This window comes from Podarcis cretensis (assembly GCF_951804945.1).
Source record: "Podarcis cretensis genome assembly, chromosome: 6".
Taxonomy (NCBI): Eukaryota; Metazoa; Chordata; class Lepidosauria; order Squamata; family Lacertidae; genus Podarcis; species Podarcis cretensis.
In genome coordinates, this window is record NC_137175.1 from 58,993,735 (window position 1) to 59,003,523 (window position 9,789).

At 42.9% G+C, this 9,789-nt stretch overlaps 1 pseudogene across 1 annotated transcript; it reads left to right on the forward strand.

The window, feature by feature from the left end:
• The first annotated feature begins 692 nt into the window (after positions 1-692).
• On the forward strand, positions 693-9,789 carry LOC307219175 (dynein light chain Tctex-type 5-like; annotated as a pseudogene). The gene is made up of 2 exons: positions 693-827; positions 8,710-9,789. The product of its transcript is annotated as a dynein light chain Tctex-type 5-like (transcript).

Sequence of the window (9,789 nt, forward strand, 5' to 3'; positions counted from 1 at the left end):
TGAATATAAAAGTAATCTGCAGTCCTATATACACTTAATCCAAAAGTAAGCCCCAGTAAACACAGGGGGACCTATTTCTGAGTAACAATGAGTACAATTGAACTACAATATTTTCAATAAGCTGTGGTGATTTGAGGAGAGTATCCACTGTAGGCCATTCTCCTCTACAACCAGCAGGACTCTAAATGTTGTCCAACAGGAGAGGAGAAAGGAATCTAGAGAGCAATGATGTTGTCCTATCTCTGTGTCGGGGGCGGGGGCGTTGCTAAAGGGCTAGCCAAAGGGTGAAGATATGGATGTTTGTAGCCGACCCATCAAAACATAAGATGGCATAACAATAACCATAGGATGGGTATGTGATGCTGGCATACTCTTATGTATAATGGGTTGTATCTAATGCTAGTCCTACTGAGAGCAGACCCATTGAAATGAATGAATATTGTCAACTTAGTTCCATTGATTTAAATGGGTTTACTCTGAGTAGCACTTAATTACAAACCATGAGACTAAGGTTATGTGCACAACAGGGTGTTAATGTGCATGTCAGCCACACAGATCTGATTGTTTGGTGTGTGCTTCCAATTTAAATAGGTATTTAAGTTTCCTGTGCGCACACGCGCGCGTGCACACACACTACTCCTTTCTCTTCTTCCCTGACTAAGGGTGAAATTCTCTGCTGCCTCCTCGCAGAGATGAATTCTGAGAGACAAAATGAAACAAAAGCTTTCAAAGGAAATACTTCCAGAGAGGCTGGAGGTAAAAATGTCACCTTCAAAGCAGCAGAAAAAGAAAGGTCCATCTCTAAATCTAAGACCATAAGACACATTGCATTTATTAATTAAGCTATAAAGATCGATACCTGAGACATTTCCTGTGGATTAATGACCAGCTGGGAGGAGCTGATGGCCTGAGGTGCAGCTGAGGGCCATTAACACCAATCAGTCATCAATTCCCAGGAAATACCTCGTGCCAAGGTCACTAAGTGACTAGATTTATTTTATGGGCAATGATAACAATAATAATATTTAGTTCGTCTCCTCTCGTTCGCTTCCTGAACCAAACGATTCTCATTTTTATGCAACAGAATGAATTCAGAGTCGTACATATTCTAGAAATTCTATGAAAAAGAAACACACACAGAGAGAGATGTTCTCTTGCACACACTTGGTAAAAGTATATTGAGGGTTTTCTTTTGCTCCTTTGTGGTAAGAAATTGTTAATAACTGCAGGACCCCATAGCAATGCAAAAATTGCTCCTTTGCAAAACACCTCATGGGCATGCTAATTTACTCAAAGCTGGAAGGGTTGATTTTGAAGGACAAATGTTATGGCCTGCTGCCTCAGCAAGTAAATGGGGGTACAGTTACCACCATGTGAGCTGGTGTATCATAGTAGCTGAGGCTACAGCCATGGGAGTAAGCCTAAATGAGCACAATAAGACTTACCTCCAACTATGGCTTTTTCAGTTCTGGCACCTCTCAGGTGGACACCATTGCCGTTCTAAGATAGGGTTACCAAACGTCCCCGGATTTGCAAATCTGTCCCCGGACAAATTCCGTCCCCAGAATGTCCCCAGATTTGCAAATCTGTCCCCGGAAAACGTGGCAGTGGCAGCCTCAGCAGCCCAGAGCCAGCCTGGTAGCACAGTTGGCTCTGGCTGGCTTCAGGAGCTGCTCGCTGCTGCCGCCACTGCTGAAGGGGAACCAGGGACGTCCGGCGGTGCAGATCTCCTGCCCCCTTCCCCCTTTGTTTGGACAGATCGGGGGAGGCTCGGGAGTCATGGGCGGGCGGGCACTGCCCAGGAGGGGCACAGGGCATGTGGTTTCTCTGCCAGGGAAGGTGCAAAGCCCTTCTTTTGCACCCTGTGAAACATACCGTATTTTTTGCTCTATAAGACTCACTTTTTCCCTCCTAAAAAATAAGGGGAAATGTGTGTGCGTCTTATGGAGTGAATGCAGGCTGCGCAGCTATCCCAGAAGCCAGAACAGCAAGAGGGATCGCTGCTTTTGCTGCGCAGCGATCCCTCCTGCTATTCCGGCTTCTGGGATTCAGAATATTTTTTTTCTTGTTTTCTTCCTCCAAAAACTAGGTGCGTCTTATGATCTGGTGCGTCTTATAGAGCGAAAAATACGGTAAATGTGCAGAGTTTTTTTTTAAAAAAACTGGGCAACAGCCACCTCTTTGTGACTCCCAAGCCTCCCCTGATCAGTCAAAACAGAGGAGGAAGGGGGCAGGAGATCGGGGGAGGCTCAGGAGTCATGGGCGCGCAGCGCGCCATTGCCCAGTTTTTAAAAAACTCTGCGCATTTATGTTTCACAGGGTGGGAAAGAAGGGCTTTGCACCTTTATACAATATGCATGTGTGCTTGGGCCCAGGGTCTTTGGCCTCACCATCCCCACTTCTGACTCCCTGTTGCTACTCAGTTTCGGGGGGGGGGGGGGAGGAAGTGTCCCCGGATTCATTGAAAAAAACCTGGTAACCATATCTAAGAGAAAGAGACAGGATTTCAGGGTGAGTTCCAGCACCTCTTTTTCTAGAAAAATAGCACTGCCTCCAAGTCAATATGCATCGGATATTTCCTCGTCTGGTCATGGCTGTGGATGCATGACTTGACTCTTTCCAGGCACTGTGGTCGTCTGCAAGGGATTCTCACATGGCAGGCTTGATGTTGCCAGCCTTTATGTCGTGCTTGCAGACATCTTTGAAATACAGAGTTGGTCTGCCAACGGGCCTGGTGCCTGAGTGGAATAAGAATGCGATAAGCAAACATTTAAAATAATTATTAAGTATTTGTTAAGAGCATAAAGCATTATCAAACGGCATCCGGCCTATAGAAGAATAAATGTTTTGGACTCTGATTTGGCCTCCAAATTAGATGTAAAAGGCGGCATGGCTTCTGAAACATTAAAAGTTGTGCAGAAGATTGAATGGCATGCAAGCTGTATCTATTTATTTTATAAATTTAATAAACAAATTTTACGTAATTAACAATATTTTATTTGATAATAATATTTTTATTTAATAATTATAACTATTTTGTTTAATTAATAAATAAATTTTAAAAAGCTGTACCTGATGAAATTCTCAGTTATGCAACTATTAGAAGTGCAGGAAACTTGTCTTCCTTATAACTTAAGCTTCATAGAAGCCCAATGCGGTGTTTCACAGCTCCCGATCTCAATTAATGCAAATAATTATGACATGTGAGTCTTTCTCCATTCATGTCTGGAAAAGCTTCTTTTCCAAGGAGAAATTCCTTAAGGAAAGATGGTGAGCTTTTTTTTTTTTAAAAAACCCAAACACCTCATCTGGCCCACTGAAACTTGTCTTTGCTAACGCTATTAGTCCTAGAATTAAATCTATTACTCAATGGAGGAATCAATATAGCTAGCTTTAGACCCCTCCACCCTTTTCCAGCCAACTGTTGGGCGTGTGAGTTGCGCCGGATGGAAACTGAGCATTAACATTTATGGTTCAGTGACATCCAGTGTTTTCTGGTGTTAAGTGCTCATGTAAAATGCATAAAGCTTAACACTGGGGTAAAAGGTGCTTTCTACAGGAGGTTGTGGTCAACTACCAGCATTTCACAGCCTAGCCAGTGCTGTCCACCAAATGAAGACTAATGTGGAATAGCTTCTGTCTCGTCCGCACAGTGTATTAAAGGGCTGACTACTCCGTTTACTTAAGCAAACAGGGAACTGTTACAAAGCCCTGAGGACCAATTATAAAAAAAAACCCTCTCCAGCATTAGATGAAGTGTTAACCACAGTGTCCGGGACAAATTCCAACTCGAGTAATGACATTCTATCTAAACTCTTTCTGCCTTCTTTTACCCTTTCGAAGGAATCAGGCTTGTGGTTAAAAACACCAAACAGTTGTGAAAAGAAATCTGGGATCTATTCCTAACATGGCTGCTCGCTTATTTGACCTTGTAGACAAGTCACAAGCCATGTCTGTTGGAGGCAGTTCTCGTAAAATGAAAATATGAAGTGAAATGGTGTGTGATTTCCATCTGAAATACTGCACAGTGTTTACATGATTTTCCCCAACTTATCCTCAGGTATCAATTGTATCACCCTCCATTTTGTGCTTTCCCAGAGTACTTTGGGGGACACTGTGTGTGGGGGGGTAGGGTCTTCTTCTTCAAGCTGGGTTAAAAGAAGAAGACACTTCACTCTCTGTGCTGCATGGTGGTGATGGTGGTGGTGGTTGTTGTTGTTGTTATTAAAATTTGTATACTGCCCTAAACCCGCAGGTCTCGGGCGCTTTACAAGGTAATAAGTGGGCAAACAGGGATTTGAACCCACATCTCCACAGTTTGACACAATGGGTGGAAATCAACATCACGCTATTATGATCAGCATAAGTATTATCTGAATGAGCATTACGGAGCTCCATGGTGCAGCCTCCAGACTCAAGTAATGCTGAGCGGGACTCAGCAAAAGTGCACACCAATTCTATTATCAACTCTCTCAGGATAATGACAAGAATCCACCAACAGCATATGAATCAATATGGCTAACCTGATTCAAACACACACACACACACACACCACTCACACACGAAAACAAAGTTCAACACAGCCAATCACAAACAAGCAACCGCACCCTAGGCCAACCACAATTTCTCTCACCACCAAAGGAACACAAGCGAATAGCAAAGAGAACCTGCACAAACAACGCTGACACAAAAACCCACACGTACATTAAGCAAAATAGAAATATTGCCTTCCGACCCCACCCACCATGGCCCCCTCTACCTCTTCTCCCCTTTTTTCTTCTTAATGTAACCCTAATGTCTCAACAAATGAAACTGACCTATGGAAAATGTAATTTGAAAAAAGAGACATGGTGCATACCTTTGTAAACCAAGAAAACTTTAATAAAATATTTTTTTTTAAAAAAAACTAAAAACTAAAAAACAAAACTCTCTCAGGATGTTGCTGGCCACTCTCTGGGCTACCATGCATAATGCCAACGGTTACAATCATGGTGAATACAGTATAGCTTTATTGCATCCCCACAGTGCTTGGCACTGGAACGTGTCCAGAGGAGGGCAACCAAAATGGTCAAAGGCCTGGAAACGTTGCCTTATGAGGAACGGCTAAGGGAGCTGGGCATGTTTAGCCTGGAGAAGAGGAGGTTAAGGAGGTTAGCCATGTTCAAATATATAAAAGGATGTCACATAGAGGAGGGAGAAAGGTTGTTTTCTGCTGCTCCAGAGAAGCGGACACAGAGCAATGGATCCAAACTACAAGAAAGAAGATTCCACCTAAACATTAGGAAGAACTTCCTGACAGTAAGAGCTGTTCAACAGTGGAATTTGCTGCCAAGGAGTGTGGTGGAGTCTCCTTCTTTGGAGGTCTTTAAGCAGAGGCTTGACAACCATATGTCAGGAGTGCTCTGATGGTGTTTCCTGCTTGGCAGGGGGTTGGACTCGATGGCCCTTGTGGTCTCTTCCAACTCTATGATTCTATGATTTGCTGTAATGGCCAGTGGATTACTTCAGAACAAACCGAATTCAGAAATCCATCTGCATTTGCTGCATTGTGCTTTATGAGGCATTGTCTGTACACTGCGCTGCAAGCCGCTTGTGTACTTAAATGAGCCGATACCCACTCAGCACATGTCAAATGCTGCACAACTCTGCTCAACTCAGTACAGGTTTGTTTTTGTGAATGGGAACCTCATTTTATACTTGGAAACACTTGCATGTAAGCTAGAAGTTGTTTCTTGCCATAATATTGTGGTGTCCAGCAGCACGAACTTGTGCTTCTTCCTGATGTGTGACTGTAGCATGAACGTGCATAGATGGCAGAATGTGTTCAAAAGGGTGGCAGTTACTGTATGTAGTTGCTTAGAGCACATTAGTTAGTTCTGAGTCCTATTCCTCTTCCTTATTGACACCGTTAACCAAGGAATAATGCAGCAATTGTGGTTGTGATTTTTAATTGCAGTTAAGTTCAATTGCCTTACTTTTAAGCAATCAGTTTTGACTGACTGAAGCATTACAGTCATTCGATACCATTTTATAGCATTCCATTTTTGCCCCTGCATTCTTCTGAGGAAATTGGGCATGCAGCAATGGGATCCCTTGCCCTAGCCTCTCTCAGTGAAGGACTCAATTCTATTTGCCTGGTTTTTCTTCATTCCTTTCTGGCTTGTTTCGCAGCCCCCCCCCTTGCCATTTGCCGTGCACACAATGGACACAATGGCTTTGCTTAGCCAGGAGGGGGGGCAGAAGGACTGCAAAGAGGCGCCAGCTGTGACCTGAGCCCAGGAGACATCGTATTTCAGCCTTGTGACACATTTCACCCTCTCGTGACCTGGTGCCTGCGCTGCACAAGCTGTGTCTGAAATGGCAGAATTGTCATTTGTCAGTCAGATGGAGATGGAGGGGGAGGGAAGGAAAGGAAAGGAAAAGGGGGGGGGGTCACGCAGAGGAACTACCGGGGCACCATTGCAAGGAAGGTGTCTACTTCAGCCTCTACACCTTGGTGGAATAAAGAAGAATGAAAATGGGGAGGGCAGAAAGGGAATTTCGAAAGTCTGTTCATATGTTTTAGCAACCCCTAACTCAGCTTCTCTCCTCCCTCAGCCCCCCAAACAGACATTTGTTTTTTATAAAAGTATGTCATCTGGCATCATCCTTACAATTGTCTGGGAGATATCTAAAAGCTTAGAATCATCCGATGCACTGAGCATGCTGTTTTTGATTAATATATGGAAGCTACTAACTAAAAGTGTACAAGTCCCACTGATGCGTTTATCACTTGTTAAGGGTATTAGAGCCTCCTGATTTCTGGCCTTATCTATATATTGCCTCTGGCTTCTCTTTTTTTCAGATCACCTGTGGAGGGGCTGAGTGCTTGGCTGTGAATCTGAATCACAGTCGGTTTTCCCAACTGACTATTCTCCCCCTCCCTAAGCCTTCTTTTGGCTTTTCTTCAGGCCAGATCCCACCTGTGATCCACTTGTAGCTTTCTCAACTACCTCTCTCTCCAGACAGAGTGACCCCAGCAATCCTCATCATTCTTTATCAGAGAATCGCACCCCACTTCTTAAACTCCTCACCATTGCTTTGACCTCTTTGCCCAGAAGGGTTTTAGGGTCTTTAATTACTGCATGGAAAGCACAAATTCAACAAGTGATGCTTTTCCAAGTACACAAATATACCTGCTAAATGCCTGCTAGTCATGCAGCCATAAAAAACACAGAGCTCTGCAAGAATATAAAGGTTGCTATGAAATCTAAGCATATGTTCCCCTACCTTCACTTCTTAGCAACCAAGTAGAAGAGCTGATATATTTTCCTTAAGACATGACATGGACAGCTTCTCACTCCAGTTTTCAAGTGAGCATATCTTAGGTGAGCATATCTTCCATCTACCTGAAAAACACGGCCTGATCCACATAGAAGGTACAGTGTGGGGGGGGGGTTTCTGCACAGAACAGAAAGCATGTGTAGGCTTCTGCAACTAGATGAGCTCACTATCCCTCTATCTAGGAGGGTCAACAAATTCAAATAAAATTGTATTTCCTGCTGTAGAGGAACGGCAGGACTGCGCATTGTGAGAAGGAGTACCAGTATAGTGGGGGCAATGGCCTTTCAGATAGACCCCCGCCAGCTGCCATTGTATGTACACACAGCGTGTCTTTCATTGAAATAGGTTCATAGACCTGCCATAGCCAATGCAAGACAAGCCTGTCAAACAAACAGGGTTGTTACCCATCCCTGCCTTTTGGGGTGCTTCCAGGTGTGCTTTAAAAAAAATCGATTGAGCATTCATTTGTTTGCTGGGAGGTTAGATGACATTGCAGCAAAGCAGGTGTTCTCTCTTAGGTTCCATTGCATTTTTGCATCATGTTCCTTATTGAAAAATGTCTATTTTCTGGGGCGAAGTGGATTTGTTGCAGAAGACCTTCTAGTCAAGGACTGTGAGCAACATCATGGGAGGAACGTTTCCAGATACCCCAGCCTTTAGAAACCTTATAAGCTGCTGCAGTAGGAACTGCATGGGAGAAGCATTTCTAGGACCAAGGTGAAACTCTCAAGCTCCCTGGTTATTTCTAATGTTGATGTAATGTTGTTATATACAGCACAGAGAAGTTGGTTTTTTTGTATGCTATATTTGCTGTTATGTTGTCATTTTACTATTACTGCTCTTGCGGTGGTTGATCTTGAGATGTTTTGCTGTTTGTTATAAGCTGCTTCAACCATGATTTTTTTCTGGAGAAGTATCACAGAACTGTAGAGTTGGAAGGGACCCTGAGAATCATCTAGTTCAACCTCCTGCAATGCAGGAATCTCAATTAAAGACTACATGGAAGACGACCATCCAACCTCTGCTTTAAAACCTGGAAGGAAGGAGAGTCCACCACCTCCCTAGGGATTCCGTTCCACTGTCAAACAGCTTTTACTGTCAGAAATTTATTCCTGATGTTCAGTCGGAATGTCCTTTCTTGTAACTTGAATTCACTGGTTCAGCTTCTAGCCTCTGGAGTGGGAGAAAACAAGCTTGCTTCATCTTCCATGTGACAGCCCTTTAGATATTTGAAGATGGCTATCATATCTCCTCTCAGTATCCTCTTTACGAGGCTAAAAACATACCCAACTCCCTCAGTGAGTCAACTACCAATGCGTCACCTGTATTTGCCTGTACTTGATTGAATTCCACCCCAAAATAGTGAGAGTCTGGAAGAACCTCTAGTTACAGATTTCTGATTCACCTGCACAGGAGAGCTCAAGCAGGGAGTGTTTACCAGCAGAATTTGCTCATGTCACTTATGAACCAGTAAAATGTGTCATTCTCATCACAACCTTGAGTGATGAAATAAGACACATTTTAAGAAGTTTGCCCATCCACAGTATAAGCTAATTGTCAATGTTGTCATTGGCAGCAAAGACAGAGATGACACTACTGACACAGTGGTGATAAGCCAGTGTCTCTGGGGTCCCTGTTCAGACAAATCCACTTCCTTAACAGTATGGAAATCAAATACTCATTTTTGTTGTTTCGGTGCATGCCATATATTTCTGACTGCTGAAAAAATTATACCTTTCCTATCTTTCCTGTATGACTAAAAAAAAAAGAAGAAGCTTTTTAGGCATGTTTGACTAACTTAGGCATGTTTGACTAACTTATTAATAGTCCCATTCAGTTAAAAACATAATGGAAATGACACATCTAATTCTATGAATTTAACGCTAAACACAATCTTGTGTGTCAAAGAACTCAAGTCAGTATCGTTTCTTTGACAGCGAAATCTGAAACATGTTTACTCAGAAGTCAATCTAAATTCAGTGGGACTTACTCTCCAGCAGATGTATTTAGAATGGCAGTCTGAGTCATTCAAGAATAACTACTGCTATCTCACATATTATGTAGTGCAAAAACACAACATTTGATGGACAAGTTTCTATTTCTTACAACAAAATCCTATAGTGTACCTAAATGCTTACCACTGCTTGTGCCAACACAAGCTAATTACTATCTACCCATAACTATTATTAAATCAACACAGAAGCAAAGCTAGAAGAATTATATGACATTCCCACAACAGAGTCCCAAACAACTGCTTAATGCCTCCATGAAGCATAACGTTATACTGTACCAAAAAAATACCTCCAGTGCTTAAGCAAGGAAAGAACTGACAAGGATGGCTCTGAGATTGCATCTCCTGTCTCCTAAAACTTTAGCAAGCAGCAACCACAGGGGATAGTGATTTCAGTGATAATGACAATGTTCTTTTCCCTGCTAAACGTAGATGCATACATGTCATAGAATAAT